Here is a 24,415-nt window from a genome sequence, read left to right on the forward strand (position 1 = left end):
AACACATGTCTTGGGCTGGCAAAAGAGAAAACTAAGAGGCAGCAGAGGGTTACGGAGATGTTTGGATGTGGGTTACGCTTTGGAACGTTTACAGGAATAACTGTATAGTCTGAGAGCAATGTCACAGTTTTAAAAATCCTTTCTGTGAGGGACAGGACATGCAAGGCCACCCAGAATCGTCCTTCTGCTCCTCTGGTGCTTGCCTCTGCCACTGTAGGGGGCACACCTGAGGAGAGACCCTAACTGGCCCCAGGGGCCTGCTCCTGTCCCCTGTTGTCCCAGCTACTGGACCCCAAATAGGCGAGGTGAGCGCGAGCATTTCTTTTGGGGTAACTGAATTACTCAGAAACCAGGACAAACCGATTAACCAGTTTGGGGTCTGTTCCACTTTCACTGCTGTGCACCCGGCCAGACACCGAGGGGCCCATTCTAGTTCAGAACAGGAGCAGCGCCTGCTTCCAAGGACGTGGTGAAGCTGGAAGTTAAAATAAACACTTGGGAAGGAAACCAGAGACGAGAAAGCAGTGAGCCGGTTGTAGCGTCTTCCCGCGTCAGAACAGAACCACCACTCACAGCAGAACCGGGCGGGCGCAGGTGCGGCTGAACCCAGGCACGCAGACTGGGGACGATGGTCCTGGGCAGGGGGCACAGGGCAGGGGCTCCCTTCCCTCCTCCCCTCCTTTCCTCCTTTCTTTCCTTCCCCTCTCTCCCTTCCCTTCTTTCTCAGAGAGATCAAGGCCACGCAGGCAGGAGATGGGAGCGCTAGGGTCTCGCAAAGGGCCCAGGCAGGAGAGGGCAGAGCCTGTAGGGGAGAGTGAGAAACATCTTCCCCTGAAACTGGAAGCCAGAAGCCACAACGGAGGAGCATGAGCCACTGCTTACTGGAGAATCCCTCTGGGCGTTCACACTAGGGGACAGTTTCTCTGTCCCATTTGGGGTGTTCTGGGAGGATGGAGATATATTGGGGGCCCAATAGAAGGCCTCTTATAGTAGGAGCTGGGTCAGGTGGGGTTGCTCGGGAAAAAAAAGAGAGATGAATATAAGGATTGACCTGGTGGGATGGCCAGGCCTGTGTCTTCCAGGGACTTTCTGTGGCCTGGGAGCTGGGGCCGGCGTGGGGAGGGGACGGGTGAAGATCAGGGGTCCCGGCACTGGGGCGGGCAGCGAGGTGGTGGAGCCAGGGCTACAGGGCGGAGGGTCTGGGTGCCCAGGACAGCCTCCCACACGCTGAGTCAGTGTCCTTGTTGATTCAGGAGGGAGTCTGTGCCCTGGGTAAACTAGGCGTGGCTGTGAGCGGGGAGAAGGCGGGAGGGAGGGCCAAGGCCAGACCTTTGGACAGGTCCCCTGTGCAGGGGGGAGGGAGGAGAGGGGCCGTCGGTGAGAAGCAGCAGGTGAACCAGAGGCTGCTGGGCTCTGGGGGGACAGAGGTCACCTCCGGGTGGTCCTGGAGTCAGGCGGCAGGGGCTGGGAGGACAGGCCACATCGGCCAGGAGGAGGCTGTTGGCATGTTGGCAACTCGAGTTGTTTTGGTTGCCGGATTTCAAGGGCTGGACGATGGACTGGGAGAGCGGCCGTGGTGTGGGCACTAGTTAACATTTAAATCACGAGAAACTCAAGTCTTGTCTCAAACATAATTTTTCTCTCTGAGCTGTGAAGCATGCTAGCGATCTGCCCCTGCTTGTCCGTCACCAGCCCTAACCTCTCATCTGAGACAGAGGACAGGGTAGGGGGGCACCCACCCATCCAGGCTTGACACTCTGGGTGATGGTGATTGTCACTGGGACCCCAGAGATGGAATAATCACATGGACTTCTGAGCACCGACAGTCTTAGCACTTGGGGTGGGGGGTGGATTAAGGAAAAGCTGGGGTCACTTCCTGGATGTTTGTTTTGGCTCCGCCCTGGTGGAGGCACAGGGAAGTGCAGATCATTTTATTTCAAACCCCTTGTAGACTTGGAGAGGTCTGAGCTTCTTACAGGAGGGAGGGAGGTACACATCTTTTTTAGTTTAGGCTGTGGAGGGAGACTAATTGGATTGTCCCTTTGGTGAGGGAGGGGACAACCTAGCAGCAAGCTTCTGCGTTCCCCGGGCACTGCAGTGCTCTGGGGAGCAAATGGGAGTGCAGAGAGGGCCTTTTGCCGGGAAGGACGGGGCTGCACTTGACAGGGAGTGGGGCCTGAGGGTCTCTCTGGGGTTGAGTCCTTGGAGAGTTCAGAAGAGCTGGGGTCCGCAGGGCCTATGGTGAGGCTCAGCCTGAGACGATGGGGAGAGGGAGGCTGGGCCGCCACAGACCTACGATGGGCCCCTTCTCTTGGTTCGGGGTCCTGGAGGAGGAGGAAAAGTGCCCTGCGGTGACTGAGGTTGCCCCCCTTTGCCCTGCAGGCAGTCCATGCACCCAGCACTGTGGCCTGAACTCACCCCCACCCCGAAGCAGCTGGGGGAACCACACGCGAGCCCTGAGTTCTAACAGGTTTATACTCGAAAGAGACAAATCATTCTTTTGGAGATGTTTTATGCATTTCTGTTTTTCTATAATGAAAATATTGTAAACACACAAAAATAGACCCTTGCCCACTCATGGATAATCCTGTTCAGCTGACTTGTCCCCGCTTTCTCTGCAGCTCCCACGTGGATGCAAACTTTTTAATGGAGGCTAGTGTTATCCTAAAAGCACCCAAATCATAGGTCAGCTTGATGAACCCCCGCTTCCCCTGGTATCCTTTTGAGGCAGCTTCGTCCTGTCCTGTCATCTGCATGTCCTACCCTCAGACATATGTTTTTGCCGTGACACATAGCACGTCACACCGGTGAGCTGTCTTCAGCACTTTCCGGTGGCCAGCTCAGGAGCGTGCGGGACAGTCACACTGGTGGGCAGCAGACCCTAGGCCTCTTGACTTTGGAACAGGGGAGCCGTTTCAGACAGTTTACAACAAGAGCCAGTGGAGAGCTAAGCTGTCAGTCTGTGTGAAGGGAGATGTGTGCGTCCATCTCTGTCACGGTGCGTGCCACGGAAGGCGGGGAAGGGACCCGTGGGTCGTGACTCTGTACCTGACGCCAGGAAGGCTCTGTAAACAGGAGGTCCCCGTGGGCCGTGGCCTCTCGGGCACCCTCCCTGCGGACACACTGATTACAGGCTGGACGGCACGTAGTGCGTGAGTGAGGTCATGGCTCTGCAGCCCTAGTGACCGTCACCTTTGCACCCGTGAGTGGCTCTTCCCTCGGTCTCTAGTGGCGCGGCGGCCCGCTCCGGTCTGAAAAGGACAGAGGAAGCAGCTGCTTTATGCCTTTCTCAAGAGCGCGGCGAGGAACTGGGAACTTCTGCGCGTTTTCAGATTTAACGCGAAGGTCTCCGGCCTCAGCCCGGCCTGTGCGGAGCTGCGGGCGGAGGGCTGCGGACGGGCTGCTGTGAGCGGGCTGTCATTCCTCAGCCCGATTCTGTCATCGTTATTTACATTCTGTGTCCTCTCCTTCAAGAATATTTTTTTGACATTTGCCTCCTGGCAGAGCAGCGGCCAGTGAGTAGGAGTTGCAGGGAGGTGGACTTGGCTGAACACAAGGGAAGAATTTTCTTCGTCAGACCAGTCCAAAAATGGCCTGGCCTGACTCAGAAGGCAGCGTGTCCCCAGCCTGGATGAGGTCCCAGTGAGGGCCCTTCAGGGGAGCGCTGGCCGGGCTGTGACAGATGTGGGCAGGAAGCAACGACGCCACCCACTCCGGAGCACCGAGCACGTACCCGGCACAGTGCTGAGCACTTGGGTGCAGACTCACCCGCTTGCCCCTCCCACAGCCCTCCGAGGTGGGTGCTGTGAGGGCCCATCATGTCCTTCCGTTCACAGAGGAGGAGACAGGCCCACCAAGGCTCAGTGGGCCGCCCCAGCGGACGGGGCCGGTGAGTGAGGCGGATAGGACTGAAAGCCAGGCGGCGTGACTGCCCCGTTTGTAACCTCTTTGCTCTGTGACGTGGATCCGATCACCACGGGTCTGGGGTCCCACGCCCCGCTTGGGAGCAGCTGCCGTGGTTAACGGGGGCTTACGCGGCAGCTGGGGGTCAGCATGGGCTCCGTGAGACGTCAGCAGGGCTGCCGGATCTGGGCAACGAGGCAGTGGGGCTGGGTCTGCTCAGGGCGGCGGGCCCGTGTCCTGTGGGACAGCGGGCTCGTGGCTCCGGCGTTGGCACTCAGTAAGCTCTGCCCACCTGAGGCCCTGCGTCTGCTACTCGGCACTGCAGGCGGGGCCATCGTAAGCATTGCTGTGACAATGAGTTACGCGTAAGGTGCCCCCCAGCATTCCGTTTGCAGCGGTTCTCTCACAAGGTTAACGTGATTCTTCGGACTTTGCTCTCGGGAAAACCAAAGCACTGGACAGGTCAGACGTTCTTCCAGAACGTGGCCATGGCGGTGGGAGGTTTGGTCCCGGGGCTGGCGGGACCTTCTGAGCTAAGTGAGCCTTGGGGTCATCACCAGTCACGGCTTGGAAGAGAAGAGAGTTGCTTCTCGCTCTCCATCAAATATGGGTCCCAAATGGCTGCACCTGCTGAAAATGAGCGATGTCTTTTCCTTCCAAGTCACCTTGGACCCGCAGCCAAACCTTCGCTGGGAGCAAAGGAGGAAGTACCTTCTGCACTCACGTCACTGTCTTGGGCAATAGTTTGGACCAGAAGTTGTAACAGTAATGCGTGCTTTCCACCATTTAAGCGCCCGTCGCTACAATAGACTCTTTGCAACCTTTTGTTAATTTTCCTGATGCTTAACTCTCCCTGCATTCTTTCACCACAGCTGTCTGGCCCTCTTCCTGGCCAGTCTTGGTCTGGAATGACAGCATTTCTGAAATCCCAGCTGGTCTCTATCCCCAAAAATGGTTTTGCTCCCTCGTGCCCAGAGAGTTGTTTTAGAATGTTGGGCTCTGGCATGTAACAAAGCAAAGAACAGTAATGCTTTTATAATACAAGGTAGCTCATGCCCTGGCCGGGTGCCTCGGTGAGAAAATTCTTCTGGACACCAAAAGGTTGCAGGTTCCATTCCTGGTCAAGGCCCATACAGGAGGCACCTGGTCAGTGTTTCTCTCTCACATTGATGTTTTTCTCTCTCTCTTTCAAATCAATGATAAAATATCCTTGGGTAAGAATTTAAAAAAAAATTACAGGATAACTCATCAAATTGGAAGGACATAGAAGGAAACATGGGGAGCCTCCATTTCGTCAAAAGCCTTTTCCAAGTTTACAACCAAAACCAATCTTATGTATAGGAAATACTTGTCATCTCGCGGAGATCTGACCAGGAAGTTTTGCAGGGCCCCACGTGTCTACAAACTTTCTATCCTAAATTGTAAAAGTCAGTGATACATTTCATCAGGGGAAAAAGACTGTTTTCCTGGACTCCGCTCCACTTTAGAGAAAAGCAAAAGTAACATTAGGGGCTTCTGAGTATGAGTCTCCTTCTTTTGGGTGGAGAATTGTCTGTCACAGATTGGGGAAGAGAAAAAGGTCTCGGCCATTCGACGTGTGCCGCAGTCCCCACAGTGGCCGTGATGGGCCCAGGGGGCTTGTTCCGAGCCCAGAAGGGATCTGCCTGGCGTCGCAGAGTTGCGGTGTTCTGAGGAATTCCTTGCTGGGGAATTTTACAACATCCAGGACAGGGAGCAGGGCGTGCGTTTCCTGTTCTGCGTAACTTTGGATTTACATCGTGATCTGGAAAGGGAGGCTTCGACCACCAACCTGGAACTTTCTTGTACCCTTTCTAGACCTATTTCCATGGTGTTTTGGAAAATAAGAACAGTGTCGTTCCCAGTGTGCACACACCCCCATCAGCCCACGGTGGGCCCTGTGGGGTCAGCATGATGTTGGCTATTTTAGGATCTGGTCCTAAATTAAGCCTCATGTTTCCCATCTATATCCCAATAATAAACATTCTGAAAGGGAGCTAAAATTAAGGCGCATTGTCATGAAGAGGGTTTTAGTCATTTTATATATCCTGATTTATTCATTGCCTTTCTTATTCTACCCTGACCAGCGGTGGAAGGAACGCTTGATGGCCTCTTCTTTTACTGCCCAGGATCTGAGGTGCCGTGAAATTTCTTGGATGACAAACCTGGGTCACAGGACGGGACCTCAAACACAGACTCCTTCCCGTTGTTCCCCAGCACCGAGAATGATCAATTGTTTTTGTTGCCAGGAATGTGGGGGACCTTGTGTTAACCACTGCACTGAGCATCCAAAGGCAGAACACGGGCCTTTCCGAATACTCAAAATCATATTTTCAGAGCTAGAAAAGATCTTGAAAATCATGATGCCTAATCTCTTCACAGTGAAGAAGTCAGGCTAGGGGGGCAGGTGATGCTCGCCTCGAGCTGCGGTGGCCAAGCCCCAGGACTGTGGGGACCAAGGGGCGCACTTCTCCATCTGGAACATGGCCTCTGGGTGAACGGGGTGGGGCCGCCTCTTGTCCTGCTTGGTGACACACAAAACTCTAAACTACAGGAGCCTGAAGGCATGAGCCTGGCCAGTTTCTCTAATGATGTGCGCTGGAGGCAGTCACGATTCTGTGTGTCTGCACTGTCATCTGCCCTGAAATCAGGAGGTAAGCGGCCAGTCGGGACTTCTGCAGTGACCCCAGGGTGGCAGAGGCTCAGACCAGGCAGGGATGCAAGCTAGAATGTCATCCTCTCTCACCTGCAGCCTTTGATCATGACTCTCATTACCCTCATCTTTCATTAGAAGGCAGGCTTGGGGTGGACCCTATCTGGGCTGGTGTCTGAAAGAATTCTTGGGCACTGGCCGGGTGGTGCACTTGGTTAGAGAGTCATCCCATGCACCAAAAAGTGGTGGGTTCGATCCTCGGTCAGGGCACATACCAAAGTTGCAGGTTCGATCCCTGGTCGGGACAAATGGGAGGCAACCCATTGATGTTTCCCCCCCCTCTCAAAACAGTAGGTGTGTCCTTGGGTGAAGATTTTTTAAAAAAAGAAAGGAAAAGATTCTCGGGTTAGAAGGTGAATCTGGTAGTTTCTCAAAGCTGAGTCCCCTGTAGAAGGAGCAAGGAAAAGGGGCTGAGAACTCTCTTCTGTGTTCATCTGGACCTTTCATTTGGGAAACATTTCAGGCCCCATCTCCTGACCTTCCGAGGCTTCTGAGTCTCCCCTGGACCCGGAAACCTGCTCTTCGCTGGGCTCTGGTGGTGTTTGACCCTCAGTCCTGGTGGTGCCGTGGGATGTAACCCCTGGAGACCCCACGAAGCCTGCGACAGTGAGGTCCGCACCTAAAAGCACCGCCTGGTAACGAAGGCTCCTCGGGGCATGCCGGGCGCTCTTCTGGGCCCTGTCCCAGGCGCGTGGCAGAGACGGGGACTTATTTCACGCTGATCACAACCCCGTGAGACACGCGTTGTCATGACTCCCGCTCTTCAGGTGCGCTGAGTGGGGCCCGGAGAGGCTAACTCAGGGGCTCTCCGCCGGGCCTGTCCAGCTGCCGAGCCCTGAGCCTGTGGCCTCCACCCCACCGCCTCCTGTTCAGGTCCGGGGTGGGGACGCAGGGACAGCTGCCTCTTTATCAGGTTGCCAAACAGCACTGAGTCACAAGCGGGGACAGTTTCAATGACAAGGTGCTCGGGAGATGCTGAGATACGCGGGCCGCAGGGTGGGGAGCCCCGCGCCCGCCTGCCCACTCCGGGCTTCTCATCGCAAACCCGGCTGTGCCCGGGCCGAAGCCAACCCCTCTGAGCCCGTACGGCGCGCCCTGGCCGTCGGTGGCCGTGCGGTTCTTATTAGCAACCCTGGGAAGTCTGAGCTCTCTGTCTACCAAGTGGGTAAATGTGCATTTGAAAATAAAGGCTGGGGAGCGTCCCCAGGGCAGGGTTGCTTTGGGCTACTGGCCTTGGCACAGTGACGACCGCCAGGCTGGCAGGAGGGGGCCCTCTGCTGGGGTGGGTGCCCGGGCACTAGGGGTGACGGAGGCCCAGGGCCGTGGCCGGGCGGGCTGGCGAGGAGCTCCGGCTCACGGCTCATTAGCCCCGTGGCCGGATGCCCGGAGGCGGGTGGGGAGGGACAGGTGGCCGCCCTCAGAACATCATAAAACCGCTGCAAACCTCGTGCTTCATTTGCAGAGACAGTTGCCAAATTCTTGCCCTTGACATAATTTTCCAGGTCTTTCTACTAGAAAAAGGCTTAATTTGGGGAACGAGGGAGGGAGAAAATAGGAAGGGCCCGGTGAGAATAAAGCCGCAAGGATTCCAAAAAGAAGGGAGGAATTTTATCCCAGGAACCTGTTCTCAGGGCTGAGTAGCCTCACGCCCACCTTCCGCAGGGCGAGCATTCAGAGCCACAGCCACGCTCGGGGGGGTGGGGCGGGCACATCTGGGCAGCGGAGGCTTCCCAGGAAGGCACCGTGGACCTCACGCCCCCTCGTCCCAGGTCTGGGAAAACGGTCCTGTGGTCACTTCGCGGGGGCCCCCGCCCGGCACCGTGGCAGCCCCCAGACGTGGGGGTCACGCTTCCGCCCACCTGTCCTCGGGCTCAGCGCTGGACCCGCTCCGGACCGCCCGGAGGACACTGAGTCATCGCCCGCGTCAGCCCAGACAGTTCTGGGAATGCGGAGCGCACTCCGGCGACATGGCATTCCTCAGCGTGTAGTCGGAAGGCAACTCCCCACTTCCTCTCTGGTCACGTTGTGTCATCCTTCCGAACAGGACCAAACAGATTTATCTGAAGCTCGCAGGCCTTGAGAAAAGAAAGGCAAGGAAGGCCCAGGGCCCCGCCCCTCTCTGTGCCGGGCGCCCGATGCTCCTGCCCCGAAAGGCGGTGCGCAGGCGACAGGCAGCTGCCCTCGTGCCTTCCAGGGACAAGAGGGACACACATCGTGCGTGTCCTTTCCGGGCTCACCTCCGAGGCGCGGGAAAGCGGCGCCTGCGGGCGCGTCAGTCGGGGTGAGGGCTCCGAGCGTCTGTCCTTGTCCTCTCCGAACCAGTCCCGGCCAAGAGGGGGGTCTCTGCGGAGCCCCTGGCCCGCGGGCCAGCTTCTGTTCATCCGCAGCCCAGGAGGACGCGCTCTGTCGGCAGTGCGGTTAACGCACATCGAGGGTCTGCGGAGCGGAGCTGGGGGCTGGGGCAGGTGGGTGCAGAAGTGTCCCGGGCTCGGGCGGGGGGCGCGGGGCTCCACGTCCTGCATCGCGTGGGTGTGGGGCTCGGGTGAGGCCTGAGCAGCCCCCGGAGAGGGCTCTGGCAGACCGGCTCCAGCGGGCTGTTCGCGGGGTGGGGCCCCGGGCTGGGGACGGCTGCGACGCGGAGAAACAGTGTCCGTTGGTGCCGGGACGCACCGAGAGGGGTGGGGAGGCCCAGAGGACAGGCGGCGGCCGCGGCGGCGGGGTCACCAGGCCCACGTGTCCGGGCTTCAGTTTGCCGGTGGCCTGAGCCGCCGAGCGCCGAGGGGAGCGGCAAGCTCCAGGCGTGCTGTAGCCACGCGTTGAATTTTGGCCTGAGAGAGGCTGGAGTGGGGCCCCGTCCGGACCAGTAAGGACCAGTTAGGACCAGTTAGGCTGGGTGGGGGCTGTAGCTGGGCTGGCTAACCACAGCTGCCCCGGGACGGGTGTGCCGCTAAGCCCCTGCCGGAGCCAACTCACTTTACGCTCGAACCAGAGCCCTACGTGGCAGGCCTGCCATCACCCCATCTTACAGATGAGGAAACTGAGGCCTGTGGTCATGCAGGATGTAGGTAGCAGGGCGGGGGTTTCAGCCACACTCTCCATGGCGGCAAACAGAACAGAACGCCTGAAAGCCAGTTAATGGTGGGAGCAGGGAAGGCTTTCTAGTTGCCTGGGTGCCTGGAGGACAGGTGACAGTCACTGAGATGGGGACAGGCAGGTGGGGAGCAGGGTCTGGTAGCTAGGGTGGTTGGGACCAATGAAAACTTGACACCGGTGAGGTCCCATGGGTGGCAGGGACAGTCTGTGACTGGAGCTGCGGGCCGAGGTTTATGGGGAAGCTGTCCGTCTGTGTCACTGGGCGCGGGAGGCGGGGAGTGCACCGTCCCTCGGAGCCTGGCCAGGCACGGGGCTGAGTGCTTGCCATGCATCCTTATGGCAACATGGTCATCCGTGTGGAAGTGAGGACACGGGGCCTGGAGACATTAAGGAACTTGCCTAAAGCCATGCAGCCAGGGGGGCTGCCCCTGAAGTCTGACTGGCAGGGACCCGCCTGGCCGATGTGGGGAGGGTTCACCCAAGAGGCGACACAAAGCCGCCAACGGGGCCTGGGGACCCTCACACTTCCTTCATTAGCTTGCGTACCTGCATTCACGCGCTGGTTTTGTAGCAGAACAAAACCAGTTTTAATAAAACAAAGGAACGTAGGTGTAAGGTGATAGACCTCTGGAAGACCTCCTTCAAAAGCTGAAAATCGGGCATAGTTTTCTACACAGCAATTCCATTTTTAGAACATAAACAAGGAGGCAGAGACGCATAAAGATATCTCAGGCAGACTCTGGAAACACCTTAGATGCCCAATAATAAAGGACCGAGACCCGTGTTGCCTCAGCCGTGGAGTTGAGCTCCGCCTGAGGCAGCACCCAAAGGGATCGTACGGCTGACGTGGGTGTGTAAGGATCGTTCACAAAGTACTGACACACCAGGACGACATGCTAGGAAGCATCACCTGCCGATTGGCCTCATGTTGGCTGAAAACATGCCTTTATAAAAGGCCCTCGTTAAACGACTCAGCTTTTTAGAGAAGTACAAGTGAGAGGAATTATTTAATTTTCATTGGGATACATGTTGGTGAAGGGGAGGCGCTTGGAGGGAAGCGTGGGAAGGATGTATTCTAAAATGCTTTGTGACTTTAATCTGCCTTTTAAAGAATTAAAACAATTTTTTAAATTTATTGATTTTAGAGAAGGGGGGGTGGAGAGAGGAGAGAGAGAGGGAGAGAGAGAGAGATTGATTTTTGCTCCACTTACATGTATGCATTCATTGGTCGTATCCTGTATGTACCTTGACCGGGGATTGAACTCCTATTGGGACGACACTAACCAAGTGAGCTACCTGGCCAGGGTTAATTTTTCTTTGTAATTATCTATATTTTCTAGGTTCTCCTTTGTTTGCTTGTTTTTTGTTTTTCTGTTTTTTTTTGTTTGTTTGTTTGTTTGTTTGTTTTTGCACAGTAAAATTGGACTGCTTGTGAACAAATATTTATTTTTAATTAATTTTTAAAATGGAAAGAAAAGAAACAGATGCAGAAGTAAGAAAGGGTGATAAAGGTGGGAAGAGGTGGGAGTTCAGGAACTCACGCAGGGAGAGCCCCCAAAGCTGCTTCTGAAAGACCTGCCAGGAGGAGACAGGGAAGAGGAGAAGAGGGGGCCGCTGAGGCCGTGCGTTTCCTGGGGAGCACGCTTGTTCATCGGGGTTTGCCGCCAGCCCCCTCCTCTCCCCGCCCGGACCCACGGTTTGCAGCGTCACCTCCTCCCGGGCGGCACCGCCGGGGTTTTGTGCGGGTGGTAAACATGGCGTCAGAGCTGCCCTCTCCCCACCGCTCACCCCAGGCCCCGAGCAGTCAGACAGGCAGGCCCCGGCCCCCCTCCCCCGGCCTCCCCTCCTCCTTCGGCCACATCACCAAACACCCAAAGTTGCTGCCATTCTAGACTCCTTCCTACCTCTCCCGACGCACAGTTAGCTGATCCTTTAAACATCCCTGGGACTAAGCTCTACCCTCTGACCCTGAGGCTACAACCTTGTCAGGCCTCCATCACCCCCTACGTACCTGGACCAACTCACCTCCACCTCACCTCTGGTCTCCCCACCTCTTAGCCCATCCCTCCCACTCCCACCGCAGATTCTGAGTGTTATTAGACCAGTGATTTTCGACCGGTGTGCCGCACTAATTTTTGAAACATCCACTGCCTGACTATTTTTAGTCAAGGGCACTGACCTCTTTTTCCCCTAGACCGTCAAATAAAAAAAATGACAACAGCCCACACAACAATAACCGTCTGATGCGAATGAACCAAAATTATACCCATTTTCTGTCACATTGGCCAACACGTATTTCTTGGTGGGCCGTGGGATTTTAGTCATTAGTTTACGTGCGCCGTGAGGTGGAAAAGGTTGAACATTGCTGTATCTGACTCATGCATGACACCCTGCTCTCTCACTCTGCAAAATAAAGCCTAACTTCTTTAAAATACTGCAAATAATGAAGCAATGAGCATTGTGTTCACACAACTTATTTTTTAAATTCTTTTTTTACAATTCTTTAATTTTTTTTTAGGATTTTACTTATTCATTTTTAGAGAGAGGGGAAAGGAGGGAGAAAGAGAGAGAAATATCAATATTTGGTTGCCTCTCACTTGTGCCCCCAACGGGGGACCTGGCCCACAACCCAGGCACGTGCCCTGACTGGGAATCGAACCAGTGAATCTTTGGTTCGCAGGCTGGTGTTCAATCCACTGAGCCACACCAGCTGGGGCTCAACTTATTTTTTTCATTCAAATTATTTCCTTGGGATAAATTTCCAGGATTTGAGGTTTTGGGATAGCCTCACATATGAACACTTCTGAAATGAGGGCTAAGGTACCCCGCAGCCCCACATTCATCCCCAACATGAACGATTTTAGGGTTTGTAGGGAAAAAGAATCTTAATTTTTGGGCCCTGACTCTTCCTCGATATTTTCCTCTTTTAAGTCAGGTCCGAGCTATGTGCTTCCCAAGAAACGTTGTTTTACTTCTAAAGCACTGTCTTCAGGCGCCTCTCTCCCTCCAGCTTGTCTGTCCTATGATTTTGCTTCTATGTGCAGTTCGCTTCGGGTCTGTAGACACATCGTTCTATAAATGGCCGGCGTTTCGCAAGTTTTGCCGTGTGGCAATTTCTCCCCAGAGAACGTTTTCAAAGAGCAGGGCAGGGGTGTGTGGGGGGCTGGGCTCACTTTCTTCTCGATGCTCCAAGTTAACAGTGAAAAAAAGTAAAGATCAGCTAGAGTGACATGTGTATGTGAGTGGATAATTCATTCTCCCTAGCCTAATGAGCCGTTTGCTTTTTTTAACCAAGAAAAATGTACTAGGCCCTGACCGGTGTGGCTCAGTGGGTTGGGTGTTGCCCCGCAAAGTGAAAGGTCACCAGTTCGATTTCTGGTCAGGGCACAGGCCTGGGCTGTGGGTAGGGGTCCCCCGTAGAGATGTGTGAACAAGAGGCGACCGATCGATGTTTCTCTCCCTTTCTCCCTCCCTTCCCCTTTCTCTAAAAATAAATGAATTTTTTAAAATCGAGTAAGCAAAGACCCTGGGTTTGGAGATAAAGAAGATCTCCTTTGAATTGATCTATAGCAACGTTGGCAAACTTTGGACCCCCTGAAATTTTCACCGGGATAAAATGATAACTCAGTAGGTGACTTGGATGTTCCCCCCCACCTCCTTCTGTGGGATTCAAGCATCCTACCCAGGAATATCAGAGTCACATCTCCTTATAAATGCTAGCCTGATTTTATTTGCTCTCTTCTGGGCCAGAGGAAAGATTTCAGGAGCAGTCAGATCATCAGTGTAAACCACTGGCTTCCAATAAAACTTACCATCTTGTGATCAAAGATGCCTTTTCAGTGACATACCTTTTTCTCAAACCCGTGATAGTCTGGGAAAGGCTGGTTTTTTTTTGTTTTTTTTTTAAATACCCTTTTCAAACCCTCTGACCTGCTTTCTTATCCTCCCGGATGACCCAGAGATCATTACGGAAAGCCTCTGGCTTCGCTACAGAAAAACAAACCCACCCACGCTTGTCCCCACCTGCCTTCCTGCCTTCCTGGCTATCAGCTCCATACAGATTCCTGGAAGGAGCCCTGACCCTCCCAACCCAGAGCCTTTGCACGTACTATAGATTGCCCCACACGCTGTCTGCCCTGCCCTTTCCTTCCCCCATGTGACCTCTGCAAAGCCTGCCTTGATTGCTCTTGGGGGCTCAAAGACCCCCTTCTGCATCCTCCCAGCAGTGTGTACGTCCCTCACAAGTATCCGTTTAGATTTATTTGTGTCCATTTGTTCTTTGTCTGTCTTCCCAGTGGGACGGAGCCTGCTGATGGCGGGGACAGTGTCTGTGGTTAGCTTCAGGGACCTGACCACCTAGAAGTGATTAAGGCCAACAGGAGGAGCCTAGCCAGGAGTATAATCTGCAAAGTCAAAGACGAGGGGCAACCTTTGAGCCCCCTGGGAGATCAGGGGATGGTAGCTATCTAGAGAGAAGCGTTTTCAGCAACACCAGTGGGCTACCGGTGAAACACAGATGGGCCCCTGCTCCGTCTCCGCTGCCGTCACCCTGGTCAAAGCGGCCGGCAAAATGGAGAACCATTCAAATATCTTATTGTGTGTCCCGCTTTCATTCCAGTCCTCCAAAACCCGCCTCAGCACAGCGGCTGGGATAACTGTCTAAGGATTCCAGTGGAGCTGCATCAGGGCCCTGCTCAGAGCCGGTGTGACTTAGAGTTCCCTGCAACGGGTCCCAGCCCCCGGTCTCCTTGCCCGCTCTGCTCTGGCCACCTGGCTGCCTCGGGGAACCTCAGAAGCTTGTTCTGTCTGCCAGGAAAGCTCTGCACGGCGCCCCCTTCTCTCATTCCCGTCTCTACTTTGTCCTTCCTTGGACGAGACTGTCCCTGGCCTCAGGCACACAGTTCCCGGCTGGTCCTGTTTTATCTTCTTCCTCCTTTTCACCTCCGTCTGAGCTGTTGTTTACTTTCTTGTTGATGTGCTGACTGGCCCCTTCCTCCCAGGAGGCTCACTCCTGAGAACAGGGGTCCTGTCTGTGTGGCCAGGTGCTCAGCAGCTGCAGGGGACAGGGAAGCACTTTGCACAGACGTGGCGACTGGAAGAAGGAACACTGGATTAGTATCAATGAAAATCACTGTGGCAGGAGTGGAGAGGAAGTATAGCATTTTAGGGTCACAGCGCTCCTGCGATTCATCTTATCCGTTACAGTGTCCCTGGGGGCAGGCAGGGGACAAGAGTTGGGGTAGGGGGTGCGGGACGGCCTCCAGGCTCTGCCTGACCTCTCATGGGGACTGAAAGCTAATCATTGCTCAGGGGACACAAGGAGAGGGACAAAAGGAGCCAACAAGGTGACCCAGGGAGGTGGTGTTGCCTAACTTCCCAAAGCTAATTTCATAATCGCACTTGGATTCACCACTTAGCGTGACCTCCACGAAGCCTCCGTGGGGAAGGCAGACGTGCAAACCTGAGCCGGCACCCTGGGAGAGAGGACCCCGCATGCCTTGGGGAGGCAGCTGGGGGCGAGCCGGTCTCAGCTGCCTCAGCGTCCGTCCAGGACAGTGAAGATTAAAAGGGTGCTGTCAGAACATGGCCACCCCAATGCCTGGCACGTAGTAAGTGCCCAATAAAGCTTTGTGTTCTCACAGAGCAGAGGGCAAGTGCTTCTACTGAGGCAGGTGACCGGGCAGTGGGCCTGGGACCAGCTACTAGAAACTACATTTCCCCGCTTCCGTCGCCGCTGGTGGGGCTGGTGTACACTGGGCACAGCTGCCGCTCTGGACAGACGGGCTGGGCAGGGACCTAGTTTCAACCACAGTCAGGGCACAGGCCCCTGGAACATGGCAGAAATAAGAAAAGTAAGCTAGGGGACGGGCCCCCTCGCCAGGGCGTCACAGGCCTTATGGGGAAGGGGAAAGGAAGGTTTCTCTCAGGGGAGCCATTGCACTCGGGGGCTCTTTGTTCCAGGAACGTCGCCTTTACCTCCCTAACCCAACACAAGAGGGACCGGGGAAGACTTCGCCCAAGGTGCTGAGGTCTGAACTAGACATCGAAGGATACGTAGGAATTTACCCATGGGGGGGTGGGCGCAGATGCTAGAAACGGGGAGGAGCTACACTGTGCGCAAAGGTCTGGAGGCAGGAGGGCCTGGGCTGATTCTAGCCCAGTGCTTCTGCATTAGAGGCTCCTGCTTGTTGAATACTGATTCCTGGGGCTCCCTCCACGCCCACCCCCACACCGCCACTCAGATCTTCTGGATCAGAATCCACAGGGGCCAGGCCAAGGAGTCTGCGTGTTTACCCAGTGCCTCGGGTCATGCCTGTGACCAGCAAGTCCGGGAATCGCTGAGCCGGGCCTGCGGGCTGTGGGAAAGGGCCTTGGGGAAGCTGGGCTGAGCCAGAAGGACGTGTCTCAGATAAGGAACTTCAACATCCAGGCCACTCGCTTCTTTTCTTTTGGGGAAAAGGTCACACATTCTTTAAGACATTTGACGAGAAGTATAACCCTTTTCTCAGAAAATGCTCCCTCCTCCCCTGACATTTGCAAAGTTTTTTTTTTTTAGGAGCCCAAGAATTCCTCCTTGAATCCAGCAGAAGGCCCTCGGGGGCAGTGATTTCAGTCAAGACAGGCACCTGATCACATCAAAGATGGCTGTCACAGCAGCATGGGGACAGAATGTCTAACAATTAAATCTGAGGCAGATGCGTGAGAACATGTGTACATGCGGGAACGCTGCTTCCACAAGAGTCAGAGCCCCCACGTCCGTGAGACAGGAGGGAAAAGGGGTGTATGTGATATTCTGAGCCGAGAATCACCTTGCGGCTTCGGAGGAGAGAAAGGGCAATCAGAACAGCAGATGTTCCGTAATTAGGTAAAAAAACACAAAATGTTACTTATGGTGATAACTCTTATTATGGGCAAGGCTCCCGAGTTACATTCTTTAAGGGAGAAGTAAAAGTTTCTCGTGAGCCCACAGCGCCCCAGTTGCCTTCAGCTCAAAATAATTCATACCCCAAAGTGGCACGTTTTGGGGAGGCGGGTTCTGACCCCCCACATAGGCAAAGGGCTCTAGGTGGGAAGTCCGGCTCCCAGGCAGGTGAGGTGGGAGGTCTGGCCCGGGTGGACGGCCCAGGAGTGGAAGAGGTAGGTGAGACAGTGGGCAGGGAGCTGGGTGTGGCCAGCAAGGGGGCAAGGGTCTGGGTGGGGCAGAGGTCAAAGGTGAGAGCGCAGGGTCAGTGACCTCAGGGTTCTGACATGCCTGGTTTACAATAAGGACCCCAAGGGGTTCACACAGCGATTCCTAGGCAACCGTGGGAGATGTTTAGAAGGAGGCCCGGGTCCCAGAGTCCATGTTCGCAGAGCGCGGTAACGGCTGACCCGTGGGAGTTCATGGGAAATGATACAGGACAAGACCCTGAGGAGGCCCCCGCCACCCCCAGTGGAGGCGGGAGAGGCGCCCGGGAAAGGGGAGCGTCAGAGGGGAGATGGAGGGGCAGACAGAGGCCGAGCAGAAGGAGCCCTGCAAGGCCACGGTGCTGGGCAGCTCTAGAGGGCCCTGGACACCCGCAAAGGGGCCTTTTTCTGTGGCTAACTCTGCCTGAATGTCCTTGTCCTTCGTGAAAACACAGTCAAGCACTCAGAGACAGGAAAACGTGAAGTCTGCCATTTACTTGCAAATGGTTTGGGAAACATATGTATATGCTTGTACGTATATTTGTGTTACATACACACAATCACAAATACCAACATACACGCAGAGGCCTAAATATATATTTAAACGAAATGATAAAGCAAGTGTGGCAAAGCGCTCACAGCCGGTGAGCCTGGGCGAAGGCTTGGGGGAGGGCCTGGCCAGAGTCTCGCACCTTCTTTAAGTCTGAAACGGCATAAAAATGCTCTTGTTTAAAAGCGCGCTTTGGGGCGAGCGCAGGATGCGAGCCAGACAGTGGCGGGCGGGCCGTGTAAGCCGAGCTCCCCGAGGTTTGCGGTGAAGGCAAAGGAGGGCGCTGGGCACGGAGGGGGGGTGGATTTTCCTAAGAAGGGGAGGAGCGGGTGTTGGAGCACATTTTAGGGCTGAAACAACTGTCCCAGAGAGGGAGGCCTGACCGGGATGGAAATGTAGGACCAAGCCCGGAGGTCAGCCTCGGAGCGTAACGGGGGGGTTGGGGACGCCCCTGCCACCCACCCCGCGCCGGGTAGCCCCCGGAAGCGCTACCCCTTTAAGGCGCACGGGCAGTAGGCGGGGTGGGGGCACCCGCGCTGGGGGGTGGGGGTGCCTGAGGCCGAAGGAAGTGGGCTCGGTGCTGGCTGGCTGCTCCGCTCCCCGGAGCCCACGCGGTGATCCGAGGGGTCCGAGCGCCTTTTCCGTGGTTAGGGTTCTTCACGTGAGCACTTGCGCGGGGGCACCTTCTCTGTGTCGCGCTCGAGCCTTGAAGAAGGTGACCGGAGCCTTTGGAGCTCGTGGCTGTTTTTGCTGCGCTCCTGAACTTGAGCTTCGCCGGGTGCCAGTCCCAGCGGCGGCGGAGCGGGGCTGAGTCCTGGCTCTCGTGCCACAGGGCCGAGCCCAGCCTGGGCGGATGTCAGCGGCCCCCAGAAGAGGGACTGACCACGTCCAGAAGCAACACACACACACACACACACACACACACACACACACACACACGCGTGCGCCCGCCACCCTGCCCCATCTACCATCTCCAGGTGCAAAGTCAGATCCTCCTCCACCCTAACCTGGCTCCCCTGTGAGGTCAGGTGACATCACACTTTTGAGGAATGTGACTTAGCCTTTGATTCATCCTGAAGCTCTGACACACCCATCCTCTGAAACTTGCCTCCTCTCTTCCCCGCTCACTCTGGGGGACCTGGAGCCTCACTTCACAGAGACAGAGTAGAGTTTCCTAAGTGGCACCAGGTTACCCCAAGAAAGGTGGTGGTGGGGGGGCTGGAGCTGTCCCATCTCCTGCACCCTGACATGGGGTGGCCTGCACCCTCTGCCAAGGAGGGAGCCGTGGGAAATGTGAAAAAGACAAGGGGCGTCGAAAGAATGCGTTTCTGAGCTGCCCCGTGCTGTCCCCTCCCAGGTGTCAATCATGGTGACATCCGGAAATGTCCCAGGGGTTGCCCAGGGAGGGTGTAGACTTCCAGGCCTGGAAACCATTTCTGGCAAACTCCGCCTTTGGACTTGAGAGTTCGATGCCTTCACCTAGTGACGGGCTTGTTGGGGCCTAGGGGAGCCTTTGAGGATAATCTTTGGGCTCCCCACCTCTGGGCACAGCTCAGCACAAAAAACCCCCACCAGGGATCTCTCACTTCCGCCTGAAGCAGCTAGATGGCCCATGACCTCTCATGAGTCGGGCCTTTGGAATTTATTATATGTTTATTATACGTTTATTCTGAAACAGCCCAGATTTGGCTGAAATCACCTCCATTTAGCCCGAGACCATAAAACCCCATTTGCCCAGCAGTTGTGTTTAAAAGGAAAAGGATCAGCATGTAATGCTCTTTTGCTTGATTTGCTTTTCCCGTTTCTAGAAAACGCATGTGTGGGCGGGAGTGGAGGGATTGCAGACAGACCCACAGTCTGAGGCAGAGCATCTGCAGCTCCTGGTGGCTAGTGGAGCGCGGGGGTGGGGGGTGGGGGGGCCGCTCTCCAGTGAGCTACTGGATGGACATGCAAAGGGCAGGAGAACCCTTAAAAGGGAGAGTTGAGGCAGACTTGCTGATGAAATTGGTCTCCTGCAGCGGCGTGAGGGGTGCAGCGACCAGTGGAGCTCCCGCTAAGACCAGCCCGTCCCAGATCCCTTCAATGGCCCTGTGCTTCTGGGACTTCACAGCCCCTGCCTGCAGACCCTGCGGTGGGCAGATCGCTAGCCTCACGTGCTTAGTCTTCTCGTCTGCATCTGTGCCCCGGATGCTTACTGAAAGCTCCCTGTCTGTGTGGGCACCTGGTCACCACCTAAGATAGAGCCCATCATAAAGAAAGGAGGCACACGCCCATGCTAAAACTGGCCTTGAATTTTGGGTTATTTAAAACAGTGCTCTCTTCTTTTTTGTTCATTCCTCTATGCTTTATTAAAGAGTTATTTATAGAATAGTTATGAAAGTGATAGAGCTCCTAAGGGCAAAAAGGCAAAAAGTACTTCTCAGTACAGGAGGCATGACTCTCCAATATACACAGTCTCCTGTTGTTCTGGCCTAATGAACTTCATTTTCTTACCTTTACACTTTGGGAGAGGCGAAGAGTATGTGTAAAATGTAATTTTGCAAAAAAAAAAAAAAATTGGGCTTTTTGAAGGAAACACTCTAAGTGAGCATCTCCTAGACATGAAGGGGTGTCAGTCTGAGCATTCCCGGAACTCAGTGCAGAAGGTGGCCGGATGGGGGTTGATACTTTCTGCCCAAAGCTACGCTCCTTTATTTTCCGTGTTATGCATAATTCAAAAGAGGAAGGTCAGCCTGGCATTGCCCCAAAGGGAGCTGCAGATGCCCCGGCCCGGCTCCTGGGGCCGAGCTCCCGAGACTGACCGGCAGCCGAGCGGCTTGAATCGGCGGAACAGAGGGCAGACGGGGTGAAGGCACCGGAAGGTCAGGGAACTCCGTCCCCCCCATTCACGAGGGTTCTTAAACTGAGCTTTTTAGGAAACCTAGAATTAAGATATTCTTCCTCATCTCAGAGGAATATTCTTATAAATAATGGGCCATAATTTATTTCAACTTCACTAGTTTGAAATATGGCATGATTTACATACACGTTGTAGAAGAAGTTTTGCTGAGCAAGGAAGATCAAAGGGAAAACGTTTCATTTGTGGAAGAGTGAAAGAAGTTTGTCATGATGTTAGAAGCCCTCCTTTGTATGTCAGTAATCCAATGTCGATTTAAGTGATTCTTCTCTGTTCGAAGAGTAAATTAGCCAGTGTCTCCAGAGGGTAACATCCTATTTTCCTCTACTTGGGGTTTCTATATAATTTCTTTTAAAATGTTGAAGGGGGATCAAAATATGTCACCCCAAAATATGCCACGTTGACATAAGGATTGCTTTGGGCTGAAGGCCGTTGAGAAAACCCAGACCCAAGAAGAGCAGCTCACCGTCCAGGTCTTTGCCTGAAAGTGGATTGTAAATCTCCCTTGTGAAGGTGTTCCTGCTTCATGCCCGTGAGAGAGCAGTCTTGATCCTGGGAGGTGGAGATGGAGCCCAGATGAGTCGCATAAGCAAAACCTTATAAATAACCCATCTTCCATTAGTTTCTCCAATATATTTACCTTCCCACAATTTACTACCTCTAGAAGCTCAAACCTCTTTCCCTTGGTCTCCTCACTTCTCAAAACTGTATGGCCCTTTGTTAAGTTGGTCTATGAGCCCCTCCTGACAAGCTCCACTGTATCTTGGGATCTTTCTTTTCTATAAAGGCTTCTTTGCACATTAAAATTAAGATAACCCTTCCATGCCTTTTCTCCTGTTAATCTGTCTTGTGTTAGTCTAATTCACAGACCCCGGGGCAGAACCGAAGAGAAATGAGGAAAGTTTTTCCCTCTCTACAGCATGATGTACCTAGATTAATTAAGAGGAGTGGTCTTATGGTTTAACTTGACCTGTAAGATTTTATTATGTGATAAGTAAGTATCCCTATCCCCACAAGAATATCCGTTTCCTGAGTCTGGAGATAAACAGATAAGAGGTGCTGACTGCAGAGATTTACAAATTGAAAACAACAGCAACGCAGAAGCTTTTCTTCCTTGCGGGGGTTTCTTCCCAAATGCCAGGTGATTCCCTGCCTGGCTGCTCTGGCTGGCTGTGCCATGGAGCCAAGCCTTTAGTCCTGATCCTAGGTGGGAGAAACTGCCAGAGGGGAGAAGGAAGGGGCTTGAAGCTCCCTCAGGATGGGGCGGGGGGGTGGGTGGGAGCACCAGAGCCTGGGAAATAAACGCACTTTAGCTCAGGAGCAGCCAGAGAGAGGCCTCATCCTCACCTCCATCCGGCCTTCACGCTCCTCCGGCTCCTCTCTGGGGCCGTCCTGGGCTGGGACTGTCGAGCCTGCCTGCAGACGCCGGGCCTGGCTCCAAAGCAGGTGCTTCGCCATTTCACGGCCACAGAGGACCAAAATCCGCCTTGGGGTTCCGCTCCCACCCACGGACACCAGGACGCCAGTTCCAGGGACGGGCGACACTCCGTGGGCATCTTCCGAGCAGCAAATGCGAGCTGGCTCCTGGGTCCGAAGAGGAGTCAGCTAGCTCAGGACCAGTTTTGGCTTCTCCAAGAGGACGAAGAGTCCCCAGAACTCATTCATTCATTCACTAATTCATTCATTCATTCAACCGAGGTCTGGAGCAGCTGTGCTGTGCAGGGACAGTATGAGGGGCTGGGGACGTGGGGACGAACAGGGCAGTGGAGGGAGTCGAGGAGTCAGGGAGGGCCGATCACACCTGGATTTAGTCCTTGGTCCCAGGGGAAGTGGGACCGTTGCCCTGGAGTGATGGCAATGGAGATAGAGAGACAGGAGTAATCTGAGACATCTTTTGGGGATGGAATCAACAGGCCTTGGTGATGAATCGGGTTTGGGGGCTGAGGGAGGAGGAAGGAAGCGGGATCCCAGGTTTCTGTTTGAGCAGCTGGTGAAGGGGGCGCTGCTCACTGAGAGAGGGGCCGGGTGGGCACAGGTGGAGTTGGCCAGGTGGTGGGACCTCCAAGGGGAGACGTCCCATAGCTGATTGGAGGTGTGCATCTGGGCTGTGGCCCAGACGTCACGGCCACCGGTATAAACCTAGGAGACACTGGCTTAGTCATGATGCTTAAAGTCACAGGGATGAGGGAGGCAGGAGCACTGACTGAGTGATTGGAGAAGCAAGCCCAGGACCCAGCCCTGGGTCCCCCACTTTTCCAGAGGATAGGTGCAGGGATCTTCAGTGAGGGGGCCGGAGTGGTGGCTGAAACCCTGACAGTCGTTGTCCCGATCTGGCAGCCCCGAGATTTTATGTCTGGAACAAGAAAAAAAAAAAAAGATTTGCTTTATTTCAAAGTTAGCCTTTTTGTAAAAATATAAGTAATTAAGTCCAGCCATTCAACATGTACTTACTGAGTTCCCACAGCGGGCTGGGCGCCGGGGTGGGGTGAAGGCCGGGGGCAGAGCTGCCCGCCCTCCTGCAACCTTCCGTGCCCCGTTTAGGTGCGTGTTCACGTCCTATCAGGAAGGGACATGCCAGCGACCATTCCCACCTTCTCACGGCAGGGAAGCAGGAGGTCAGCCTCACACGCATGTAGTCAAGCGGTGAAACCGGGGTCTCCAGCACTGAGCAAAGTATTCAGAAGGTGAGTGCGTGCGGAACTCTTCCACTCCCCCATCTAGGAAGGCCGCCCCCTTCAGAAAAGGAGATAAACGTTACGCCTCCTTCCCCGTGATCTAACCCAGATGGTGCGGGTGGTCAGAGGCGGGTGAAGGTCAGCTGAGGCCCCGGGCGCAGAAGAAAATATTGGGCCTCTTAAAAAGAGAGAGAGACAGGGAAAATAAATACACATGTCAACCATATTTTTTAAAGTATATTTTATTGCTTATGTTGTTACAGTACCACAATTTTCCCCCCTTTGCTCCCCTCTGCCCAGTATCCCCCTTCCTTCCAGCAATCCCACCCCCTTATTTCATGTCCATGGGTCGTGCATATAGGTTCTTTGGCTTCACCCTTTCCTATGTTATTCTTAACTTCCCCCGGTCTATTTTGTACCAACCGATTATGCTGCTTAGTCCCTGCACCATTTCCCTATTTCTCCCCCTTCCCCCTCCCAGCTGATAACCCTCCAAATGCTCCCCATTCCTATGATTCTGGTCCTATTCTGGTTTGCTTAGTTGGATTTTGTTTTTATTTTTGGGGGTTCAGTTGTTGATAGTTGTGAGTTTGTCGTGATTTTAATGTTCACAATTTTGATCTTCTTTTTCTTAAGTAAGTCCCTTTGACATTTCATATAATAATATCTTGGTAATGATGAACTCCTTTAGCTTTCCCTTGTCTGGGAAGCACTTCCTCTGCCCTTCCTTCCAAATGATAGCTTTGCTGGGTAGAGTAATCTTGGTTATAGGTCCTTGCTTTTCATCACCTTGAATACTTCTTGCCAGTCCCGCTTGTCTGCAAAGTTTCTTTTGAGAAATCAGCTGACAGTCTTATAGGCACCCCTTTGTAGGTAACTCTCTGCTTTTCTTTTGCTGCTTTTAAGATTCTCTCTTTATCTTTCACCTTTGGCATTTTAATTATGATGTGTCTTAATGTGGTCCTTTTGGGGTCTATCTTGTTTGGGACTCTCTGTGCTTCCTGGACTTCTATGTCTATTTCCTTTGCCAAATTTGGGGAGTTTTCCTTCATTATTTTCTCACATAAGTTTTCAATTTCTTGCTCTTCCTCTTCTCCTTCTGGCACCCCTATGGTTCAGATGTTGGCACGTTTAAAGTTGTCCCAGAGGTTCCTAAGCCTCTCCTCATTTTTTTCAATTCTTGTTTCCTCATTCTGTACAGGTTGACTGATTTTTTTCTTCCTTATGTTCCAAATCATTGATCTGAACCCCAGTTTCCTTCCCTTCACCCTTGGTTTGTGTGGATTTTCCTTCATTTCATTTAGCATAGCCTTCACTTCTTCCCTTATGCATTTGCCATACTCAAGGATATCTGTCAAGCCTGTGAGCATCTGTATCACCAGTGTTTTGAACTCTGCATC

At 54.0% G+C, this 24,415-nt stretch overlaps 2 long non-coding RNA genes across 3 annotated transcripts; one reads left to right on the forward strand and one right to left on the reverse strand.

Annotated features, from left to right (window-relative positions):
• The first annotated feature begins 15,164 nt into the window (after positions 1-15,164).
• Positions 15,165-16,595, forward strand: LOC150014124 (uncharacterized). 2 transcript variants are annotated; one of them, XR_016509898.1, is made up of 3 exons: positions 15,165-15,579; positions 15,689-15,756; positions 16,284-16,595. It is a non-coding gene; the product is annotated as an uncharacterized LOC150014124 (long non-coding RNA). The 2 variants fall into 2 exon arrangements; XR_016509899.1 differs by having other exon boundaries at positions 15,689-15,748.
• Positions 16,596-19,992: 3,397 nt separating this feature from the next.
• On the reverse strand, positions 19,993-22,914 carry LOC150014125 (uncharacterized). The gene is made up of 3 exons (XR_016509900.1): positions 22,792-22,914; positions 21,688-22,693; positions 19,993-20,892 (listed from the first exon to the last, which is right to left on the reverse strand). It is a non-coding gene; the product is annotated as an uncharacterized LOC150014125 (long non-coding RNA).
• Between the last annotated feature and the right edge of the window lie 1,501 nt (positions 22,915-24,415).

The sequence above is a fragment of the Furipterus horrens genome, unplaced genomic scaffold (assembly GCF_987537825.1).
Source record: "Furipterus horrens unplaced genomic scaffold, mFurHor1.1.pri manual_scaffold_3, whole genome shotgun sequence".
NCBI lineage: Eukaryota > Metazoa > Chordata > Mammalia > Chiroptera > Furipteridae > Furipterus > Furipterus horrens.